The following is a 25,962-nucleotide window of genomic DNA, read 5'->3' as shown; positions in this document are numbered from 1 at the left end:
AATGAGTAATTAAGTTACGGAATAGCCCAGCAAACTCAAGATCATAGGCGCCAGCTCATGTGACCAGCGCCGGCACGAGGTGGTCCAAAAATCTCATCCTCTTCTGACCTCCCTCACTTCCCCGCAGGGGCTACATAGGAGGTGCTCTGAGGGCCAGCCTCAGGAAGGAAGGAGATGGCAGAGCATGGACGGGGAGGGATAGGTGCCAGACCAAGGGAAAGAGACAGAGATGCCAGACCAAAGGAAAAGGATGGAGAGGAGATGTCAGAAAATGGAGGGGGAGGGAGAAATGGAAGGGAAGGATAGAGATGCCAGAGCATGGAGGGAGAGAAGGGAAGAAGACAGATGCCTGAACAAGGGGAAAGGAAGGAGAGGAGATGCTACAGCACGGAGGGGGAGGGAGAGATGGAAGGAAAGGAGCGGAGAAAGATGCCATTGCCTAGGGTTGCCATATTTTGAGAATGAAAAACCTGGACACATGGTCCCTACCCACCCACATGGCCCCATCCCCACCCAGTTTCGTCTCCAGCCCTATCCCATTCCGCCCCCAGAAAGCCTCATTTCTTCCCTGACCTCCAAGCAACATCTGGAGGGCCTTGAGAATGCGTTGATATGTATGACATCTGCACATGCTCAGAGGCCCTCCAGATGTGGCCAAATCTTGGGGCTTTCCAAAACCTGGACAAACTGCTGGGTTTTGGAAAATCCATCCGGGCACCTGGACAATCCTCTGAAAAGAGGACATGTCCAGGTTTTCCTGGACATCTGGTAACCCTACCATTGCTAGGGCATTGGGGGACAGAAGGGAAGGAAGGAAAGAAGAGTGAGATGTCAGAACACAGGGGAAGGGTTGGAGGCAGATAGAGAAAAATGGAGAGGGAGTGAAGCTGAAATTAATTATGTACAAAAGAGAGAAGGGATACAGGCTAGACAGTTTATGGAAGGGACATAGAAAGAAGGAAGATGCCATATGGAAGTGAGAGAGAGTGGACAGTGGGTGGAAGACAGAGAAAGGGCGGAGAGTGGATGGAAAGGGCATAGAAAGAAGGCAGAGGCTGGATGAAAGGGACAGATGTATGGAAGGAAGAGAAAGGACAGACGTTGGATAGAAAGAAGAGAATGAAGAGAAGATGATTAAAGCAGAAATGACAAAAGGTATAAAAAAGATTTTTGCTTTAGAATAAAATAGTATTGTAGTTGTATTGATAAATGTTTATAAACAGAAAATGGAATGGATTAGTCCAATAAAATGGTACTTTCTTATTTTCCATTTTTTATTTTATTTCTATTTGTTAATTTGTAAAATGGTGATTGTTGTCTGTTTTTTCAAATTTACATCTGCTATCTTTATATTTTTCAGAGTATTAGGGGCCATTTGTCACTGTGTGGTGTTTCACTGTATGCAGAGTCTGGCTTCATGGCGGTTCAGTTTGAATTTTTTCTACATACACTTCTCCCTCCGTATTCGCGGTTTCTGCACTCATAGTTTCACTTATTCATGATTTTTGACATGCTGACTTCACCCAAAAAAATTACAACATGAGTAAAGTTCCTTTTCCTTTACTGTACCGATAAAAAAGTTTAGCGCTTACCAACATTCACTCTGAAAATCGCTGCTTCCATGCTTTCTCCCATAAAATCGCTACTTCAAATCTTTCACCCTCAAAATCGTTGCTTTCCAGCTTCCCAGTGTGCACAGAAAAAAATGCTGCTTCCCAGCATCCATAGAGAGAAACACTGTTTCCCAGCATGCACGGAGAAAATCGTCATTACCCTGAAAATCGCTGGGAATCGCTGCTTGCCTGCTATCAGCCTGAAAATCACTGGGATATTGCCTCTCCTTCAGGAACAGGTCAGGTCTCCCACCATGGTAACAAAGCGCAAGAGTTCAAGTGCTACCGAAAGTGCTCCCAAAAGGGAAAAAAGTGAAAACCTTACAAGAAAAGGTAGAATTACTGAATATGCTTCAGAGACTAAAGTCATCCTCCACTGTTGCTCGACATTATGGCATTAATGAGTCAACCGTTAGGTACATAAAAAAGAATGAAAAACAAATCCATGAAGCTGTTGTGGCAGCTGCGCCAGCAGGTGCGAAGACATTACATGTTGTGCGAGATGCCAATCTCTCTCGTATGGAAGCTACAACATTTCTGTGCGAGCAGGATTGCTACAAAAAGAAAATCCCACTAAACTCTGTGATGATAAGAGAAAAGGCAAAGTCTTTGTATGATAACTTGAAAAGTAGAGAAGGTGGAATGTTGCAATCCACCGACTTTCTGGCCAGTTAAGGGTGGTTTGATAAATTCTGTCACAGGTATGGCCTGCGTAATGTGAGAGTGACAGGAGAAGCAGCAGCTGCTAACCAAGACACAGCTAGAGAGTTCCCTGCTAGATTAACCATGCTGCTTTGTGCAAATGCAGTAGGCCATATGATAAAGCCAACACTGATTTATAAAGCCGCAAAGTCTTGAAGGGAAAAGATAAGTTCCAGCTGCCTGTTTACTGGAAGAGCAATAAGGCTTGGACAACCAAAGCTCTTTTCCTAGAGTGGTTTCATCAGTGTTTTGTGCCAGAAGTAAGAAAATACCTGGCAAATAAAGGAATGGAATTCAAGGTTCTGTTGGTATTGGACAATGACCCTAGACACATGAGTTCCACATTGAGGGTGTTGAGATCGTCTACATTCCCCCCAACACAACATCTCTCATCCAGCCTCTCGACCAGGGGGGTAATAAGGACCTTCAAAGCACACTACACATGGTTTTCATTGTAGAGGATTGTCCATGCTATGGATGAAAGCCCCAACGTGGAGAATATCATGAAAAATCAGAAGTACTTCACTATTGCCGATACCATCAATATTATTGAAAGAGCGGTGAAAGCTGTCAAGCCAGAGACAGCTTTTGTTTGTATTTATAGGGCTGATATATATTTAAGGCCTTTCTATATAATAAGCCAGAGACAGTAAACATATGCTGGAAGAATCTTTGGCCTGAATGTGTTAAAAGGGATAACACTGTCAATATCAAAGAGCCAGGCCAAGAAATTATGGAAGACATCATTGACTTGGCAAAGCAGGTGGGTGGGGAAGGCTTTGAAGATATGGATATGGAGGATATTCAAGACTTAATAGACACCAGAGCAAATGAACTAACGGAATATGATCTCATTGACATGACTGCTCCTGAAGAAGAGGCAATACCAGATGAAGAGGAGGAAAGAGGAGTAGAAGAAGAAGTGCTGGAAGACAAGTTTACACTGGATAATGCAGGGGGCATACGCAGGTTCAATGGTGCGATTGACTTTTTCTATGACATTGACCCATCCATGGTGCGTGCATTAAAGATGAAGGAGTTAGCAGAAGCAGCAATTTCTACATACAAAAATATATATAAAGAAATGAAGCAGAAGAGCCAGACGGAAATCACAATGTATTTCCAAAAGATACCTAGAGTCACTGCCTCTCCATCTACTGCCTCACAATCCACCTCTTCCACCCATAAGGAGGCATCAAGTTCAAGTTTCAAGTTTATTAAAATTTGATATACCATCTTATCATTTATTTCAAAGTGGTTATACATTTTAAAATAAGTTAAAAACAGATAATACAATTTAACATAACTTTAACAAAATAAACATACACGATTAGACAAAACAATAACATACATGACTGGACAAACGGGTACGAGTGGAAAAAAAGGGGAGAACTACAATGATTAAAGAAAAGTAAGATATAAAGGTATAAACAAAAGGATGGGGTTAAAAACAAGTAAGTCCAATACATGCGAACTCATAAAAGATTTAAAAATGTAAAATCCCCTTCGTCTCTTCGTCTTCCTCCTACTGAAGACCCACTTCCACTGCCTGAGGAGGCCCCTGGTGCTCACTTATCCTCTTTGTCTCCTCCTCCTGCAGTACTTGTACAGGACAATGAGAATGAAAACACTGTATATAGTACAGGTATTCCAGTATTGAACTTTTTTTTTTTCCGTGTTGAGAAACCAGTGTTGAACTTTATTTTTTACCCTGTTGAGATTATTACTGTACACTACTGTATTGTCATGCAATAAATATTGTTATTCTCCCAAAATTGTGAATTTCAATAGTAATAATAGTGACTGTTTCAAAAAAACCGCGAATATAGTAACATAGTAACATAGTAGATGAAGGCAGATAAAGACCCAAATGGTCCATCCAGTCTGCCCAACCTGATTCAATTTAAATTTTTTACATTTTTTCTTCTTAGCTATTTCTGGGCAAGAATCCAAAGCTCTACCCGGTACTGTGCTTGGATTCCAACTGCCGAAATCTCCATTAAAACCTACTCCAGCCCATCTAAACCCTCCCAGCCATTGAAGCCCTCTTTAGCCCATCCTCCCCCAAATGGCCCTTTACAGACACAGACCGTGCAAGTCTGCCCAGTACTGGCCTTAGTTCAATATTTAATATTATTTTCTGATTCTAGATTTCTAGTTCAATATTTGATTTCTGATTTCTAGTTCAATATTTCTAGTTCAATATTTAATATTTCTAGTGCCAATATTTAATATTTCTAGTGGCTGTCTGTCTGACAGCCAGTTTCTAACCCAGTTCACCACTTTGGGTCCTAACTTCAGCCCTTCATGTTTGTTCAACAGCCTCCTATGAGGAACTATATCAAAGGCTTTGCTGAAATCTAAGTAAATTACATCTAGCATATGTCCTCGATCCAGCTCTCTGGTCACCCAATCAAAAAATTCAATCAGGTTCGTTTGGCACAATTTACCTTTTGTAAAGCCATGTTGCCTCGGATCCTGTAACCCATTAGATTCAAGGAAGTACACTATCCTTTTCTTTCAGCAACACTTCCATTACTTTTCCACAACCAAAGTGAGGCTCACTGGCCTGTAGTTTCTCGCTTCATCCCTGTGACCACTGTTGTGAACAGGAACCACATCCACTCTCCTCCAATCCCCAGGAACCACTCCCATCTCCAGAGATTTGTTGAGCAAGTCTTTAACAGGACTCGCCAGAACCTCTCTGAGCTACCTTAGTATCCTGGGATGGATCCCATCTGGTCCCCTCGCTTTGTCCACCTTCAGTTTTTCAAGTTGCTCATACATACTCTCCTCCGTGAACGGCGCAGAATCTACTCCATTTTCTCATGTAACTTTGCCAGACAATCTCAGTTCTTCTCCGGGATTTTCTTCTATGAACACAGAATAGAAGTATTTGTTTAGCACATTTGCTTTTTCCTCATCACTCTCCACATATCGGTTCCCAGCATCTTTTAGTTTAGCAATTCCATTTTTCAACTTCCTCCTTTCACTAATATATCAGAAAAAATTTTTGTCTCCCTTTTTTACATTTTTAGCCATTTGTTCTTCCGCCTGTGCTTTTGCCAGACGTATCTCTCTCTTGGCTTCTTTCAGTTTCATCCTGTAGTCCTTTCTGCTCTCCTCTTCTTGGGTTTTTTATATTTCACGAACGCCATCTCTTGCGTCTTTATTTTCTCAGCCACTAGTTTGGAGAACCATATCGGCTTCCTTTTTCTCTTGTTTTTATTGATTTTCTTCACATAAAGGTCCGTAGCCATTTTTATCGCTCCTTTCAGCTTAGACCACTGTCTTTCCACTTCTCTTATGTCCTCCCATCCTAACAGCTGTTTCTTCAGGTACTCTCCCATTGCATTAAAGTCCGTACGTTTGAAATCTAGGACTTTAAGTATCGTGCGGCCGCTCTCCACTTTAGCCGTTAAATCAAATCAAACCGTTTGATGATCGCTACTTCCCAGGTGAGCACCCACTCGAACATTAGAGATACTCTCTCCATTTGTGAGAACCAGATCCAATATCGCTTTTTCCCTTGTGGGTTCCGTCACCATTTGTCTGAGCAGAGCCTCTTGAAAGGCATCCACAATCTCCCTACTTCTTTCCGATTCCGCAGACGGAACATTCCAGTCCGCATCCGGCAGGTTGAAATCTCCCAACAGCAGAACCTCCTCTTTCCTTCCAAACTTTTGGATATCCACAATCAGATCCTTATCAATTTGCTGCGATTGAGTCGGAGGTCTGTAGACTACACCCACGTAGATAGAAGTTCCATCTTCTCTTTTCAGAGCGATCCATATCGCTTCTTCCTCTCCCCAGGTCCCTTACATTTCGGTCGCTTGGATATTGATCTTCACATAGAGAGCTACTCCTCCACCTTTTTGACCATCTCTGTCCTTCCTAAAATGATTACATCTTTGAATAACAGTTGAAAAGTTATTCGTGGTTTCAATAGTAAAAACGCTGGCTGTTACAAAAAAACACAAATAACATATAAAAAGTTATTCACAGTTTTTCCATATTCCCAGCTATGTTCCGCCAGCATCCACCGCTAATACGGAAGAAGTGTATTTCTATTTTTAGTTTGTGATTACTTATTCCATACTGGGCAAGAATGTATCTGTGTTCTGTATGTAGGAAAATTACATTGTTTTCTATTAGCATTGATCTGTATTAATCTGGCTCAATTCAGTGTTTAAGATGCAGCCTGTGAGAATGGCTGCCGTGTCAGGGCCCCTCTGAAACAGAAAATTTTGACTTTGAAAGGAGACCAGGAAGTGAGGGAGGGAGATGGAAAGAAAAGGAAGAGATGCCTGGACTGCAGAGCCCCCTGGAACTATTTTAAGATATGTTTTTTTTGAGCCAAACCAGCTAACGGCCTTTCTCTCCTTGTCCCGCCTGGAGAAGGGGTAAGAATGAGGGCTTCAATAAATTAGACGCCTGAATATCAGTTTACCATGTACAGCTTATCTTTAATGAAATAAGTTTCTTTTAGTTCTGTTTAATATACATCATGGATCATAATTGTGGACTTGAGAGATTATACAAAAATTTTCATTTTCTATGTAAATTTATGAGGTTTATTTTTTTTGTTCATTTGATGTAATCACTTTCTGTACAAGATTTATCTTGAATTGTAAATTTGAAATTTATAAATAAATAATAATAAAAAAAAAAGATAGCCCAGGGGTAGGGGTGTGGGCGGGAGTGGGAGTGGGGAGTGATAAGAACAGGGGAACATCCAGAATGGGGGAGGGGAGATGTTGCACTGCAAGGGGCAGAAAGGAGGGAAAAATGTTACATGGGAGGGAGGAGAGATGACTCAAGGAAGGGAGAGAGAGATGCCAGATTGCAGTAAGGATGATTGATGGAAGAAGGGAGAGAGAGATGCCATACCAGGGAATAGAAGGGAAGGAGGGGAGAGATAGATGTCAGATTGCAGGAAAGAGAGGAGAGAGATGCCAGACCACGGGAAGGGATGGAGAGAGATGTTGGACTGTAGGAAGGGGGAGGAAAGGAAAGAGGATTGCCAGACCATGAGAGAGGAGAGAAATACCAATCAATGGGAAGGAGAGGAGAAAAATACCAGACCATAGGAGGGGGGAAGGGGGAAAACAGGGCTATCAGACCACAGGAGGAGATTGTGCACAGCGATGGGTGTGGAAGGGAAGAGAAAGAGAAGATGGGAATAGGGGAGAAGAAAGAGGGAGAAGATGGTACACATGGATAGTTGGGAAGGGAAGGGAAGACATGGAAAAGTAGATAAGTTTTGAGATGAAAGCAAAAAAATGTAAGAAAGTTGAATATTAAAAGATTGAATATTAATGCCAAAAATGGATGTAGGGCAGAAAGTGAAGTAGTGAAAAACAGCAAATGGATAAGAAGGCCCTGGAAACACAGTTAAGAGCACAGACAGAAGGAAGTGCAACTAGAGCCTGGGAAAACATGACTGGAAAATTAAAATCACCAGACAACAAAGATAGGGAAAATTATTTTATTTTCAGTTTAGTGATTGCAATGTGTCAGTTTTGAGAATGTATATCTGCTGTCTATTGTTTGCTCTGTTCGGGAAGAAATTATTTTCTTTCCATTTCTCTGGTGTTGTACTGTATATAGAGTCTGGCATCTTAGAGTTTCATGTGTGTATATTAGTACTTTTAATTTGTGGTCCTATATTTGCAAAGGTGGTTATCTATGTTCGCATTTGTGACCAAGGCCAGGTGTTCTGGTAGGAAAGAATGTTGAGAAGCATGCAGTGTAGTTTAATTTTGTGGTTAATTATTATATATTGTTAATACGATTATATTGTTATGAAAAATAAATGGAAAAATAGCATTATAATTACTACTATTACTATGTGGACAGGGTCTGGGACGAAGTTTGGGTGGGGTCTGTGAGCAGAGCTTTTGAGCATCCTCAATCATTTTGAAAAGTTGGCTCCTATGCTCAGGATTACATGGAGTTTGCAACTCTGAACTGAATTCCTTCGCTCCACTAGTGCACTGCGATACTCAGGAAAACAGAAGGGAGGTGGGACTTGAACCAATGAAGGAAACTCAAGAGAACAAGAGCACCCTAAGTACAAATAAAAAAGCCAAAAACAGAAAACTATTACTGTTGGGAGATTCCATCATCAGAGGCATTAACCTTGGAACACAGGGCGAGGAGACCAAAATAGTGAAATGTCTTCCAGGATCCTCAGCTATCAGGAGTTCCAGGCAAATACTGACTATAATTAAGGAAGAAACTAAGGATTTTAACACTGATGTTGTTATCCATCTGGGAACAAATGACCTGGCCAACAACTCCACACTTGCAGCACAGAAAGCTTTTCGGGAGCTTGGTGAGGGCGTGAAACCTTTTGTAAAGACTTTAGCTTTTTCTGAAATACTGCCTGCATATGGAAAAGGAGAGCAAAGAGTGAAAAACACAGAGGACTTTAATAGATGGCTCAGAGCCTGGTGTCATCAAGAAGGCTTCAGGTACATAGGAGGATGGGGAAATACATGGAAGGACAAGAAGCTATATTGCACTGATGGGCTACATATTACTACAGCAGGAAAAAGAAACCTTGCAGAGAAATTTAGACAATATTTTTCTAGGCATTTAAACTAGAAGGTGGGGGTGGTGTATGTACGAAGGACAATTATAGAGACCACCCCCGGCAAAAGAAAAGATGTGATAGTAGTAAAGGCTGCAACATAAGCAATATCAGCAACTCATTTCTTAGTATTGCAACGGAAAGTGAAACGACACAAAAATCCATACGAAAAAGGAGATTATCGCTGAAAAATAGCTGGAAAGCGATGACCACAAATGCTCGCAGTCTAAGCAACAAAGTTCATGATCTGCAAGCCCTGATATTAGAGGCAGATCTAGATATTGTTGCTATCACAGAGACATGGTTCAGTGAATCACATGGATGGGATGCAAACATACCGGGATATAATCTTTTTAGGAAGGACAGAGATGGTCATAAAGGTGGAGGAGTAGCTCTCTATGTAAAGATCAATATCCAAGCGACCGAAATGCAAGGGACCTGGGGAGAGGAAGAAGCGATATGGATTGCTCTGAAAAGAGAAGATGGAACTTCTATCTACGTGGGTGTAGTCTACAGACCTCCGACTCAATCACAGCAAATTGATAAGGATCTGATTGTGGATATCCAAAAGTTTGGAAGGAAAGAGGAGGTTCTGCTGTTGGGAGATTTCAACCTGCCGGATGCGGACTGGAATGTTCCGTCTGCGGAATCGGAAAGAAGTAGGGAGATTGTGGATGCCTTTCAAGAGGCTCTGCTCAGACAAATGGTGACGGAACCCACAAGGGAAAAAGCGATATTGGATCTGGTCCTCACAAATGGAGAGAGTATCTCTAATGTTCGAGTGGGTGCTCACCTGGGTAATAGCGATCATCAAACGGTTTGGTTTGATATAACGGCTAAAGTGGAGAGCGGCCGCACGATACTTAAAGTCCTAGATTTCAAACGTACGGACTTTAATGCAATGGGAAAGTACCTGAAGAAAGAGCTGTTAGGATGGGAGGACATAAGAGAAGTGGAAAGACAGTGGTCTAAGCTGAAAGGAGCGATAAAAATGGCTACGGACCTTTATGTGAAGAAAATCAATAAAAACAAGAGAAAAAGGAAGCCGATATGGTTCTCCAACCTAGTGGCTGAGAAAATAAAGGCGAAAGAGTTGGCGTTCATGAAATATAAAAAAACCCAAGAAGAGGAGAGCAGAAAGGACTACAGGGTGAAACTGAAAGAAGCCAAGAGAGAGATACGTTTGGCGAAGGCACAGGCGGAAGAACAAATGGCTAAAAATGTAAAACAGGGAGATAAATATTTTTTCAGATATATTAGTGAAAAGAGGAAGATAAAAAATGGAATTGCTAGGCTGAAAGATGCTGGGAACAAATATGTGGAGAGTGATGAGGAGAAAGCAAATGTGCTAAACAAATACTTCTGTTCTGTGTTCACAGAAGAAAATCCTGGAGAAGGACCGAGATTGTCTGGCAAAGTTACACGAGAAAATGGAGTAGATTCTGCGCCGTTCACGGAGGAGGGTGTTTATGAGCAACTTGAAAAACTGAAGGTGGACAAAGCGATGGGACCAGACGGGATCCATCCCAGGATACTAAGGGAGCTCAGAGAGGTTCTGGCGAGTCCTATTAAAGACTTGTTCAACAAATCTCTGGAGACAGGAGTGATTCCTGGGGATTGGAGGAGAGCAGATGTGGTCCCTATTCATAAAAGTGGTCACAGGGATGAAGCAGGAAACTACAGGCCGGTGAGCCTCACTTCAGTTGTTGGAAAAATAATGGAAGTGTTGCTGAAAGAAAGGATAGTGTATTTCCTTGAATCTAATGGGTTACAGGATCCGAGGCAACATGGCTTTACAAAAGGTAAATCGTGCCAAACGAACCTGATTGAATTTTTTGATTGGGTGACCAGAGAGCTGGATCGAGGACATATGCTAGATGTAATTTACTTGGATTTCAGCAAAGCCTTTGATACAGTTCCTCATAAGAGGCTGTTGAACAAACTTGAAGGGCTGAAGTTAGGACCCAAAGTGGTGAACTGGGTCAGAAACTGACTGTCGGACAGACGCCAGAGGGTGGTGGTTAATGGAAGTCGCTCGAAGGAAGGAAAGGTGACTAGTGGAGTCCCTCAGGGTTCGGTGCTGGGGCCAATCCTGTTCAATATGTATGTGAGTGACATTGCTGAAGGGTTAGAAGGAAAAGTGTGCCTTTTTGCAGATGATACCAAGATTTATAACAGAGTAGACACCGAAGAGGGAGTGGAAAATATGAAAAATGATCTGCAAAAGTTAGAGGAATGGTCTAATGCCTGGCAACTAAAATTCAATGCAAAGAAATGCAGAGTAATGCATTTGGGGATTAATAATAGGAAGGAACCGTATATGCTGGGAGGAGAGAAGCTGATATGCACGGACGGGGAGAGGGACCTTGGGGTGATAGTGTCCGAAGATCTAAAGGCGAAAAAACAGTGTGACAAGGCAGTGGCTGCTGCCAGAAGGATTCTGGGCTGTATAAAGAGAGGCGTAGTCAGTAGTAGGAAGAAGGTGTTGATGCCCCTGTACAGGTCATTGGTGAGGCCCCACTTGGAGTATTGTGTTCAGTTTTGGAGACCGTATCTGGCGAAAGACGTAAGAAGACTTGAGGCGGTCCAGAGGAGGGCGACGAAAATGATAGGAGGCTTGCGCCAGAAGACGTATGAGGAGAGACTGGAAGCCCTGAATATGTATACCCTAGAGGAAAGGAGAGACAGGGGAGATATGATTCAGACGTTCAAATACTTAAAGGGTATTAACGTAGAACAAAATCTTTTCCAGAGAAAGGAAAATGGTAAAACCAGAGGACATAATTTGAGGTTGAGGGGTGGTAGATTCAGGGGCAATGTTAGGAAATTCTACTTTACGGAGAGGGTGGTGGATGCCTGGAATGCGCTCCCGAGAGAGGTGGTGGAGAGTAAAACTGTGACTGAGTTCAAAGAAGCGTGGGATGAACACAGAAGATTTAGAATCAGAAAATAATATTAAAGATTGAACTAGGCCAGTTACTGGGCAGACTTGTACGGTCTGTGTCTGTGTATGGCCGTTTGGAGGAGGATGGGCAGGGGAGGGCTTCAATGGCTGGGAGGGTGTAGATGGGCTGGAGTAAGTCTTAACAGAGATTTCGGCAGTTGGAACCCAAGCACAGTACCGGGTAAAGCTTTGGATTCTCGCCCAGAAATAGCTAAGAAGAAAAAAAAAAATAAAATAATAATTTAAATTGAATCAGGTTGGGCAGACTGGATGGACCATTCGGGTCTTTATCTGCCGTCATCTACTATGTTACTATGTATTACCAACTGACTTAATATAGTGTTGTTTTAGCAACTGTACTATAGCGCACTATAGCAACTGTTTGCAGCAGGGCTTTTTAAATTCAGCACTTTATGTATTATGATGTTTTCCATTAGTACAGTGCCTCTTAAGTCAAGCCTTATGGCACACCCAGCCAGCTAGGTTTTCAGGATATACACAATGCATATGCATGACTAGATTTACATATCAAGGAGGCAGTGCATGGGTGTATAATCTGTATGAGAAATGTTATTCTAGTACCATAACAATAAGACATTGAAATTGCAAATTCTGATTTGTGATAGCTCATTGGCCATTCTTTACAAGCAATCCACTTTTCTGTTATATGAGTTTATGACTGACACAGTATATAAAATTTCTAATGTTATGTTTGCAGAACTTCAAATAAAATTGTATTTATTTTGTTTCCATCTCAGCTTCTTTGTTCTATTAGGTCAGTGGCCCCAACCCTGTCCTGGAGGACCACCAGGCCAATCGGGTTTTCAGGATAGCCCTAATGAATATGCTTGGAGCGGATTTGCATGCCTGTCACTTCCATTATATGCAAATCTCTCTCATGCATATTCATTAGGGCTATCCTGAAAACCCGATTGGCCTGGTGGTCCTCCAGGATAGGGTTGGGTACTACTGTATGACCAGGCAGGATAGCTATTGCCCAGTTACCTGGAGATTTATTAATTCATAGAGCCATAGAAGAAATGAAAACATGATCATGGAGGACACATGGCAGGGGAGAATGTGTTAAACATGTTCCAAAGGATCTGTTATTGCTGGGAAATCAACAAGACATCCATCACTGGATTCAAATTTGCTCTCATTGTGTATTGTCCAAGGATTTATGTCCTAGTGAAAAAGCCCCATTAAACTGTATCCACACTTCATTCTCTGCAGAGGTCTTGGACCCGGATGCACTAAATTCACCGTGCATCTAACAATCATCGTTAAACCAGTTGAACCAGTTTAGCGTTGGATGTAATTTACCGACCGATGTCCACAGTGGCTCACTGCAGACTTTTCCGTGTGTTTGTTGCAACCTCCGACTCTGCCATGCAAATGACCTCATTAGTATTAAAACAAGGTCATTAATATTAAAACGAGCACCCTGATCGATGAACAGTAACTTATAATTTTAAATTTTATTCTAATTCATCAAATCTATTTCATTGGGTTCTAACAGCTATAACGGCAGCAGGACTCATACCTGTCTTTTACCGCCAAAGTTGTATCGGCTATTGTAAATCCAAAGGTAAATCATGGTCACCTTTGCTTTGTGCCTGATAAGATGCTACGGTGAAGTACAGTGGAGGATGGTGATAGAAGGAGATCATTGCTTCCTGTGGCTGGTTGGTCGGGAAGAGGAAGGCAATCAGAAAGAACTCGGAGGTGGTGTTTCTAAAGAGAAGATGGCCCTTGAAGGTCCCCATCATGTGAGGTGAAGAAGGAGCAGTCATCCTAGGAGCTGGCCCGCTCATCTAACAAACCCTGTGGTGATCAGCGAGATTTGTATGGGCAATAAGATCCGTTTCAACCTGGATACAGGTGAGAAACAACGGTCCAAAACGACGGCCACGGTGCTGAACTTCTGAAAAGGGAATTATGAAGGGATGAGACTCATGGTGGGGAAGAAGATAAAGAAAAGGATAAGCACTGTAAAAACACTAGAGCAAGCTTGGTCCCTTTTTAAGGACACAGTCACCGAGGCACAAAATCTATATATACCGCGTATCAACAAAGGATCCAAGAGGAAAAGATCAAAGAACCGGCGTGGCTCACTGTAGAGGTGAAGAAAGCAATCAGAGACAAGAAAACTTTGTGTAAGGAATGGAAAAATGGGTGAAAACTGGAATAAGCACAAACAACATCAACGCAGATGCCATAAGGCGGTAAAAGGGGCCAAAAGAGACTACGAGGAAAAAATAGTCAAGGAGGCAAAAAACTTCAACTCGATCTTTCGATATATTAAGGGGAAACGACCTACGAAGAAAGCGGTGGGGCCAATGGATGACCATGGAATAAAGAGAGTGCTAAAGGAGGACAAAGAAATTGCCAACAAACTGAATAAATTTTTTACGTCTATATTTACCGAAGAGGATATACACAGCATACCGTAACCCATCAGGCTATATGCTGGAAACAAAGACGGGAAACTGACAGGGTTGATGGTCAGTCTAGAAGAGGTATGCAAGCAGATTGAAAAGCTTAAGAGCGATAAATCCCCTGGCCGGATGGCATCCATCTGAGGGTCATCAAGGATGAAAGGGACTATAGCTGAACTGCTTCAGCTAATAGCCAATCTGTTGATCAAATCGGGAAAGATTCCGGAAGACTGAAAGGTGGCGAACGTTACACCGATCTTCAAAAAAGGTTTGAGGGGAGATCTGGGAAACTACAGACCGATGAGTCTGACCTCGGTACTGGGAAAGATGGTAGAGGCGCTGATAAAGGACCGCATCATTGATCACCTTGACGGGCACGATCTGATGAGGACCAGCCAGCATGGTTTCAGTAAAGGCAAATTTTGCCTGACAAACTTGCTGCACTTCTTCGAGGGAGTAAACAGGGGGATAGATAAGGACGACCCGGTCAACATTGTATATCTGGATTTTCAGAAGGCGTTCAACAAAGTTCTACATGAAAGACTACTTTGGAAAATTGCATACCATGGAATCGAGGGTGAAATACTCACATGGAGTAAAAACAGGCTGGAGCATAGGAAACAGAGAGTGGGAGGTAAATGGACAATTCTCAGACTGGAAGAGCGTCACCAGCAGGGTACCGCAGGGCTCAGTGCTTGGACCTGTGCTCTTCAACATCTTTATAAATGATGTAGACATTGGTACGACAAGTGAGGTGATTAAATTTACGGACGATACGAAGTTATACAGAGTAGTGAAGACACAAGGGGATTGCGAAGATCTGCAACGTGACATAATCAGGCTCAAGAAATGGGCATCGACATGGCAAATGAGGTTCAACATGGATAAGTGCAAAGTGATGCATGTGGGGAATAAAAATCTCATGTACGAATAAAGGATGTCCGGGGCAGTACTTGGAGAGACCTCCCAGGAAAGGGACTTGGGAGTTCTGATTGACAAGTCTATGAAGTCACCTGCACAATACGCTGCAGCAGTGAAAAGAGTGAACAGAATGCTAGGAATGATTAAGAAGGGGGATCACAAACAGATCAGAGAAGGTTATCATGCTGCTGTACCGGGCCATGGTGTGTCCTCACCTGGAGTACTGCATCCAGCACTGGTTGCCATACATGAAGAAGGACACAGTATTACTCGAAAGGGTCCAGAGAAGAGCGACTAAAATGGTTAAGGGGATGGAGGAGTTGCCGTACAGTGAGAGAATGGAGAAGCTGAGCCTCTTCTTGCTTGAAAAGAGGAGACTTCGAGGGGACATGATCGAAACATTCAAGGTACTGAAGGGAATAGACTTAGTAAAGAAAGACAGACTGTTCACCCTCTCCAAGTAGGGAGAACGAGAGGACACTCTCTAAAGTTGAAAGGGGATAGATTCCGTACAAACGTAAGGAAATTCTTCTTCACCCAGAGAGTGGTGGAAAACTAGAACGCTCTTCCGGAGTCTGTTATAGGGACAAAGCTGGACAAGTTCATGCTAAACTGGTGAGACTGGACTCATTTGGAGCACTGGTCTTGACCTAGGGGCCGCTGCATGAGCGGACTGCTACGCAGGATGGACCACTGGTCTGACCCAGCAGCGGCAATTCTTATGTTTTATGTTCAATTGGCTGTCTGAGTTTTCAAGTCCCAATCTGCCTGTCATACTTTTCCTGGATCGAGTTCATTTAGAGCATGGGTGGCCTGCACTGGAATTTCTTCGTAACGGTTCTACCATTTTGACTGATCTGATTTTTAGTAATTATTTTCTTGCTTTTATTTTTAGTTTATTTTATGTTCTGTTGGATCTGTCTGGAGCTGGCATGGAGATGGTCTGTCACCTCATGTCTCTGGCAGTTGTTTGCCTCCCAGCCCTTTTGGAAAGATTGATTACGGTTGACTTTAAAGACCCTAAAAACTGAACTATTCAAAGTACAGGTAGTTTAATTCTGACAGGATCTTTTTATTTTGACTTAACTTTATTTTGGTTTTTTCCTTTGGTTTTTCTGTTTGTATTCTTAATATATAAGCTAGTGTTCATTCAGATGCTTTAATCATTTTGTGAGCCTATTTGTACAGTTAGGGATATTTTCAAAGCACCTAATATTTGTTTGTGAACCATTGTGAGAGAACGTGAGGGCACTCTCTAAAGTTAAAAGGGGATAGATTCCGTACAAACGTAAGGAAGTTCTTCTTCACCCAGAGAGTGGTAGAAATCTGGAACGCTCTTCCGCAGGCTATTATAAGGGAAAACACTCTCCAGGGATTCAAGACAAAGTTAGACAGGTTCCTGCTGAACCAGTACATATGCAGGAAAAGCTAGATTCAGTTAGGACACTGGTCTTTGACCTAAGGGCCACCGCAGGAGCGGACTGCTGGGCACGATGGACCACTGGTCTGACCCAGCAGCAGCAATTTTTATGTTCTTATGTTCACCCGGTTCCACAATGAATATGCATGAAAGAAATTTGCATATAATGGAGGAAGTATATGCAAATCAAGTTAGTGCATATTCATTGTGGATATCCTGAAAATCTGACTGGCAAGGGGGTACTCCAGAACTGAGTTGAGAAACTGCGCTAAAGCACCTGGACCCGACGGATTTCCAGCTGAGTTTTTAAAAGTCTTTAACGCTTTTATCACTCCAAAACTACTTTTGTACTATCAAAGTTTTATATCTCATTTTATATCTCATCTTCCCCTATTTTTTGTTTAACCAAATAACATACATTTAGACGAGAAGAACTAATACATATATGCACACACCATTAATAATTTATTAATCAACCATACTTTTTTCATAAATATTATAAATATATTGAATATACCACCCTCTGACTTATAACAAACACCTATTTCAACAGACAACCCAGGCAAATGCCCTTGTTGCCCCGAAAACCTGGATAATCAGTTCCACACTGTCCAGTGTTTTATTTAAAATGTCCTTGCCAAACTGGTGCTTCATGGATTAAACTCCTGCTTTTATGATAAGATCTTGTTCTCTCTTGAATAACAACTGACAAAATGTTCAAGCCAGCCTAACACAATCTTGTGTTTCGTCACATAGGCATCCTCAGGAGCTGAAGCCACTTCAGGTTTTCACTGTAGTTTTCTCGCTATAATCACGTTTGTTAATCATGCAAAAACTCAAAAACCACATCTCCCCTCTGGAAGGAATAAACCAAACTTATTCATTATTAGGGACATTTCTATTTGCTAACATTATTGTTTTACCTAGGCTTAATCATGATCCTCGATTAGTACAAAACTATCACCCAAACTCTTTGTTGAATCTTGAATACAAAATATTTACAAAAATGTTGGTTTCACAACCAAGTTGGTTGTTTGAAGGGTAGATTTAGATCAGACAATACAAGATTATTCTGTCATCTAATCCACTCTGCCTGGTCAAAGAATTAAGCTTTACTAGCAGTTGCCATCAATACAGTGGTGGGGGGGGGGGGAATGCTTTGATGGCAAAGCCTGGAAAAGTGATTGGAAGTTATCAGAGACTTCAGAAGTGATTGGAGAGGCAAAGTGACTTGTGACCAGAGCAGAGAGGAAGGTGGCCAAAGCAAACCAGACTGACCAAGCCAGATCACACACTTAGAGATAGATCAAATATTAACAACCCTCTTGTCTAAATCACTCTTATTACCCTTTTTGGTACAATCCAAATATATTAATAGATTAAAAAATGATTTCTTGGAATATTTGGCAATCTTCTAATATATGGGACTTAAATGTCCTATAAATAATATCAATCCTACATGGAGATCATTTGCTAAACTACAATCTATTAAAACCTCCATGATAATTCTATAAATGGATTCAATTATTACATTCTCTAAAAAAAAAAGTTAACCACAGAAATTAAAGACTTAAATGCTTTTCCTTCATTAATCATTTATTATAAACAATTTATGGCTACAGGTCATTTAGCATCTCAATTTTACAAGTTAATTATGTCTTAACTTTCTGAAAATCTAACAGGATTAAAACATAAATGATAGGAAGATTTACAATACAATTTCTCTAATAGTGACTGGGAAAAATTTTGGAATGTAACCTTTTCATCATCAAGGTCAGCAGCTATTATACAAACAATGTTTTATATAGCCCATAAATCATGTTGGACACCAATTAAGTCACACTATATCAATTCATCATTCTCTCATTCCTTTTGGTCTTGTAAAATTGCTTTAGATACAGTAAAACACGTTTGAATCTAAATTTGTTCCGTTATACTGGACAGAAGTATGGAATAGTAATTGTTCAATATTTAATTTGATAAACAAACTAACATATAGATGTATTAGCTTGCGATCTATATGTTTCCAACATATCCTAACTCTGCAACAATGCCTATTGTTAGATTCTTTGTTATTCATTGCTTTGAAAATTATCTTAAACTTTTGGAAAGATTTATCCAAATTATACTATATGCAGTAGTGGAATTTAGGGTTCCTTTTATGAAGGTGCGCTAGCATTTTTAGCGTGCGCTACAATGCCACGCGCGCGAAGCCCGCACTACACGGAAAATAGTAATGCAGGCTCTATGGAGTCGTTAGCATCTAGTACGTGCGGCATTGTAGTGCGCGCTGAGCGCGTAATAAAACCAATAGCGCACCTTCGTAAAAGGAGCCCATAGTTTGTTCAACATATTGATATGAAACTTACTTAACCAAAAAATCCTTATTGCATTTCCCAAAACACTGATAAATGGTCTATTTTATCTACAGGTATTTATATGGATATAGATGACATGTCTTTTACATTGTCTTAGGTTCATCTCTGTTCATGTTCTTCATAGTTATAACAATATTTGTTATATAAATTTTGCTGATTACATTGTTTTTGTAAAAAGGGTTTTTCAATAAAACATACAAGGTCAATACTCCTAGAGAGTGTATGATGTTGCATGATTGTTTAAGTGTGGATTAGGCTTTTGTCTTGTGTGAAGACTTCCTTGAGCCTTTAATTTGTGTCCAGTGTAAAGTGGATGTTACGGGCCAAGGCTTTAATACCAACCCCTGTCTTCTGTTTATTCAAGAAGGAGTGGAGCAGCAGTTTGGCCCTCAATCTGATAGAATCAAGGAGAGATAAATCTCACTCAAGAGCTGGACTACAGGAAGAGGTTCAGTAGACAAGATTATACCTCTGCAAAAGTCTGTGTGGAAGTGGATCCCAGGAATCTTCAGGCTATTGACCCATGTGCTCTCTCCACCACTGTCTCCCCCTCCTCTCAAACACTACACTATGTAAATCTGTCAATGAAGCAGTCTCTTCCTATAATACTATTCTCTCCTCTTCTCTTGATACCCTTGCTCCTCCTCCCATGTCACATCCTTTAAGGCACGCCAAATCCCAGTCCTAGCTAACCTCTTATGATCCAATACAGCAGATATGGGGAACATCACTAGCTGAAATCCTGCACTCATGCTGACTTTGTTCACTTCAAATTCCTACTGACCTCCTTCCAGTTCACCCTTTCACTTGCAAAACAATACTACACCCAAGTGATTGATTTTCTAGCATCCATCCCTCACTGTCTCTTTGCCATGCTCAACTCTCTACTCAAGGTGCCCTCATTTCTGACTCCTTCGCATTCTCCCCAGACTATGGCTAAGTACTTCCACGACAAGGTTCACAATATTAAACTTGAGTTCTCAACCAAATCTTCTCCGCCTCTCCTTCCTCCTATCTGCCCTGCTGACCCCTGCCGACTTTTCTTCCTTCTCTGAAATCACAGAGAAGGAAATTGCATATTTTCTCTCCTCCAAACTAGATACCTGCTTCTCCGATCCCATCCTCACCCACTGATCACCATCTCTCCTACTGTCATTCCTGCTCTTTGCCATATCCTCAATCTATTGCTCTGATCTGCAACTGTACCTGATATCTTCAAAAATGCCATAATTATGCCTCATAAAAACTCCTCAAAAACCATCGCTGGACCCTACCTGACCCTTCAACTATCTCCCTCCTCCCCTTCTTATCCAAGCTACTTGAACATGCTATTCACCTATCTCTCCCAACGTACTTTTAGCGTATGCTCTGGAGGATCCTCCTCCACTGCCATTCTGCTATCGGTCAGTATACCTCATTGTTCTGTTCTGTTCTTCCCTTGGTGCTGTAATCTCCTCCCATGGCTTCACAAATTTACCTCTCTACATCCTTCATTGGCTACGGGAATCCAGGTCCTAATCTCAGCCTGCCTGGCCAACATTGCTACCTGGATGTCTCACCAGCATCTAAAATTAAACATGGCCAAGACTGAACTCCTTATCTTTCCTTCTAAACCTGCCTCTCCCCTTCCTCTGTTCTCTATTTTGGTGGATAACGCTCTCATTTTTCCTGTCTCATCAGCTCACAAACTTGGGGTCATCTTTGACTCATCTCTTTCCTTCTCTACTGCCAAAACCAGTTGCTTCTTTCTTTAAGTCACTAAAATCAAAATTTCCTTTCTGAGCATGCTGCCAAGACCCTCATCCATGTTCTCGTCATCTCTCGCCTGGATTACTGCAACTTGCTTCTCACAGGTCTTCCACTTAGCCATCTCTCTCCCCTTCAATCTGTTCAGAATTCTGCTGCACACCTCGTATTCCATTACATTACATTAGTGACTTTTATTCTGCCTTTACCTTGCAGTTCAAGGCGGATTACTTAAGAGGTTATCTGGACATTTCCAGAAGAGTTACAGTATTGAATGGGTTACTTTGGGGGATTGAAGTGCTTCCTAAGGTGTTAGTTTGTTGTGATGGATTTCTTGAATAGCAGGGTTTTTATTTCTTTTCTGAAAGTTTTGTACTCTGGAATCGTGGTCAGTAGATTGGATAGTTGGCGGTTTAGTTTCGCTGCCTGCGTGGCCAGAAGGCCATCGCACATTTTTTTTTGCATTTGACGCCTCTGATTGGGGGTGCATGAATGGTGTCTGGGTTCTCCTTTACCTGGTTGTGGTAGTTCGGATAAGGCGGTTGTTTATATAAGCTGGAATGTCTCCATTCATAGCTTTAAATAATAGACAGTAAAATTTGAATAGTATTCTTCCTTGTATTGGGAGCCAGTGTAAGTCGAGGTAGGCGGCGGTGATATGGTCGTATTTTTTCAGCGAATAGATCAGTCTCAGGGCTGTGTTTTGTACTGTTTGTAGTTGTTTTATCATGACTGTGGGGCAGGGAAAATAGAGGATGTTGCAATAGTCTAGAAGTCCTAGGACTAGGGATTGGACCATTAGCTGGAATTGTTTTCTATCGAAGAATTTTCAGATTTGCCTTGTTTCGCATGACAGCGAATGATTTCTGTATTGTTTTGTTGATTTGTGGTTGCATGGTACAGCCTCTATCTATCATCACTCCCAGAAGTCTTAGGGTGGGTTGAATGGGGTATGTGATTGAGTTTATTACTAAGTTTGTTATGGTTGGGGTTTTGTTCTTTTTTCGAGGAGTATAAATTTTGTTTTGTCTGGGTTTAGTTTTAGTTTGTGTTCTTTCATCCTTGTAGCCACTGTTTCTAGTGTTCTATGTAGTTAGTGTGTCTGTCATGGAGGGTGTTGGTTGATCAAAAGGAAGGAGGATGGTGATGTCGTCTGCATAGCTATAAGAAGTTAAGCCTAGTTTGTCTAGGCAGGTGCTGAGGGATGCAATGTAGATATTGAAGAGTGTTGGGGATAAAGATGACCCTTGGGGTACGCCGTAGAGGTTAGACCATGGTTCTGATTTTTCTTTGTTTGTCGTTACCCTGTAAGTCCTGGATTGTAGGAATCCTTGAAACCATGTGTGCACCTTTCTTGTGGAGGGAGGGAGGCAGGGGTGGGAACTCCCTGCAACCATTTGCTATGAATGATCTGCACGGGGCAGGAGCATAGGAAGATTGCTCCTGCCCTGAAAGCCCGCTAAACCACTAGGTAAGGTCTGGGATGCCGGGAGGGAGGCGGGGAAGGTCCGGAATGCAGTTTTATTTTTAAAAAAATTGTGAATAACCGAATCCGCAGATACTGAACCCGTGGATTCAGAGGGCTCACTGTACAGGCTGGTCACTCACTACCAGATGTATTTTGTTTTTCCTTTTTTTGTTTTTGTTTTCTGGATGAGGGAAAATGTGTTCTCATATGCTTCCATGGCTGGCGTCATGATTGTTACACTTGTCCAAGTCTCGCTAAGGTGAGACCCGGACAACTGCAACAATCAAGGGAAAATTTGTTGCGAGTTATTAATTGAACACCTCCAATCATTTTCAAAAGTGGGCTCCTATAGAGACTGGTACATTTGACTCAGAAAGGTATAGGTTGCTCCAGCATCTGAGAGGCTTGTTACCCCAAAAAGACTGAATATTATTTCTGTTACATCTACTCAAGAGTCCGTACGTTAGGTGATCAATCCATTCCTGCAAACCAGGTTTTGCAGAAGTGTGTTACTCACAACTTTCAGTACCTCCCACATTGCCAGTGGAGTGGAGTTCCCCTTCCATTTTTTTCTTCTGCAAGCAAAATGTACAGAGATGTTTCTGATCTGATCTGCTTAGTTTTTCTTATTTTTGGTTATAAATTCATTTTTTTTCTAAGGCTTTGGTGCCCTGAGACCCCATATTTGGGATTCTCTGCCAAGGAAAGGATGCAGGTTCCACAGACTTGGACTTCAGTTCGCAGGGCAAGCCTTTGGGTGAACCTGTGGAGCCAACCTGCTGTGTGCTACTTCAAGGCTCGGGATCTATTCCCCTGGAAGCCAACTCACCATCTGAATTTTTCAGGGGATTGAGTATGGGCGCCCTGAGTAAGAACCTTTGGGGTATCAGAGCCGGATGCATATTTTACCCCCTCCCCCTATCATGTTTCAAGGTTCCGTGGGAGTGGAGGTCTTGGATGGGGTCAGTCTGACTGACTCCTGGTTTGGGGTTGTTATTTGGAGTTACTGAGGCAAAAAGTTCTTTCTATCTCTTCCATCTGCAAGGAAAGCTGACAGGTACGTTCACAGAATTGTAAATACTGCCCCATTATTTCCTATGGGAAAATTGGAGGGGAGGGTTCAAAAAACCTCATTTGTGAAGGGTCAAGGGTCAGGTCCCCCATCTCTAAAACCCTCATTTCAACTTTTTTTTATTTTTCAAAAAAGTCTGAATGGGCCATTTTTGGCACAATTTTTCTGGCAGCAGTCATCTTGGATTTTAAACTATCTTTTTGTTCCGAAGCCTCTATCTGCCTCAAAACCCCTCAATTTATACAAAAATCGACAGGAATGGACTCTTCAGTATTTGTTGATACCATTTCATGTGAAGTTTGCGTCAGATGGCCAATGAAGGAGCAAATAGTAACCTCAAAAAGTAGTGCTCAGGAAACCTTACACACTCCAATGGGAATTCAGATTCCACTGTACTCAGAACAAGTCAGTGGTGTTGGAATTCTTCACCATTCCCTTTACATGGAGAGTGAAAAATATTTTTTGTGGAGATACATTTTTGTTCTTTTTTTCTTTTTACATCCTTGTATATTCTACATCCCAATAACTTATAATAGCTTAAAAAGCATATATATCGAAAAGGAATTAAAAGTGTATCACTTAGCTTAAGATCCTTATCGGTTCCCCTTCCCGACGCGTTTCGGATCTTTTTCAAGGTCGGGGGAACAAAAGATAAGGTTAGTCCTTAACCATACATTTTCTGCCACTGGCTTATCTTGTTGGATAAGCCAGTGGCAGAAAATGTATGGTTAAGGACTAACCTTATCTTTTGTTCCCCCGACCTTGAAAAAGATCCGAAACGCGTCGGGAAGGGGAACCGATAAGGATCTTAAGCTAAGTGATACACTTTTAATTCCTTTTCGATATATATGCTTTTTAAGCTATTATAAGTTATTGGGATGTAGAATATACAAGGATGTAAAAAGAAAAAAAGAACAAAAATGTATCTCCACAAAAAATATTTTTCACTCTCCATGTAAAGGGAATGGTGAAGAATTCCAACACCACTGACTTGTTCTGAGTACAGTGGAATCTGAATTCCCATTGGAGTGTGTAAGGTTTCCTGAGCACTACTTTTTGAGGTTACTATTTTCTCATATTTTGTTGTGAGTCATAAAAGTTTGGCACAATGAAGGAGCATCCATGTACCAAGTGCCGCAGCGCAAGGGAGAGAAAGGAGCCTCAAGCTTAGCCCCATTCGTGTCCTCCAGGGATGGAGAATAGCTCTATATTTCGGGAATGGGTAGAAAGTCCTGTCCAGAGTCTGAATTTTGCAAAGGTTCAGAGCCCAGTTAGAGGTTCTGCAGGGTTTGTTTATCTCCCTGCACAAGGCTTCTCCCCAGAATTTGTAAATCTCATGTGGAGAGCATTTTTAACAGGGCCAGGATATGTGGTGCAGCCTGAAAGCTCACCACCATTACTCCAGTGAGTGGCTTCACTTCCTGTGATTTCTCAGATAAACAAACTGACTCTCAGCTCTAGCAATCACTCAGAGCCAGACAGACTGGATTGGAGATCAGACTCCATGCCTCTTTTATCATGGGGGCTCGGAGACAGTCTTGGAAGGATCCGGTTCTCTGCTTGGGTCCAGCAGCCAAGATGCCTCTCTGGCACTTGACCAAGGGGACGATCCTTTGATCCACCAGCTATTAAGTCAGTCTCTGTTCTCCATTATTTAGCGTACGCTATTAAGAAATTGAAGCTGGAGGCCCTCCACTTCCCAAAGCATGGTCACAAGCAGCTCCAGTGCTTAGACCTCCTTTTTTCCAGTGCATCTGAACATTACTGTGCAGTGGGAGATCCCAGAAGGATCATTAATGATTGCAAAAGCCATGTATAGACTCTACTCGATGACACCAGAGTTCCAGCAGCAGTATAATCAGTTGAAGGAAGACTCTGCGGTGGCTCAGGTCACCAAGCACATGGCTCCTCCAGGTAAGGGAGGAGTTATGCTGAAAGATATGCAAGATCACAAGGTGGACATGGTTTTGAAGAGTTAATTTGAAGCTATAGCTCTAGGAATCAAAGCGGTGGCAGCAGCAGCTTTGTTTGGTGCACATCAGATTGAGATGGGAATCTTTTGCAGAGGAGGACGGCTGTCCCCAGCTATTGCTAGAAGAGGTACATTACATTGCAGATGCCCTATATGACCTTATCAGTGTCATGAGCAAGGTATTGGTGTATGCGGTCTCTACTCACAGAATTTTCTGGATTGGGCAGTGGGTTGGCATCAGCCTCCCCAGACTCAGCATCCAAGGCAACCTTAAGCAGACTGCCTTTTTAAGGGCAGATTCTTTTTGGTAAGGGCCTAGATGATCTCATGGCCAGTGTGACAAATCACCATCCTAAGTCTCTACCAGAGAACAGGCCACGCTGACCCCTGGGGGGGGAGGTAGAGGTAGTTTTCATCCCTCCCGCAATTCTCGCCAGTAAAACCCAAGTTCCTTCCATGGTTACAGGCAGCAATTTAGAAACCCCAGACGCTATCATCCCATAGGGTCTCGCATCAACCCACCCCCCAAAAAGTCCCAATGATGCCAAATTGGCAGCCGCACCTTTGCACATTGGAGGGAGGCTGTCAGCATTTCGGAGGGAGTGAGAGAAAATTTCCTCTGACCAATGGATTTTGGTCATTATCTGAGTAGGTCACAAGATTGCTTTATCGTCCTGCAGATTTGTTCCTTAA

The sequence above is a fragment of the Geotrypetes seraphini genome, chromosome 2 (genome assembly GCF_902459505.1).
Source record: "Geotrypetes seraphini chromosome 2, aGeoSer1.1, whole genome shotgun sequence".
NCBI lineage: Eukaryota > Metazoa > Chordata > Amphibia > Gymnophiona > Dermophiidae > Geotrypetes > Geotrypetes seraphini.
Note: the sequence above shows the minus strand (reverse complement) of the source record.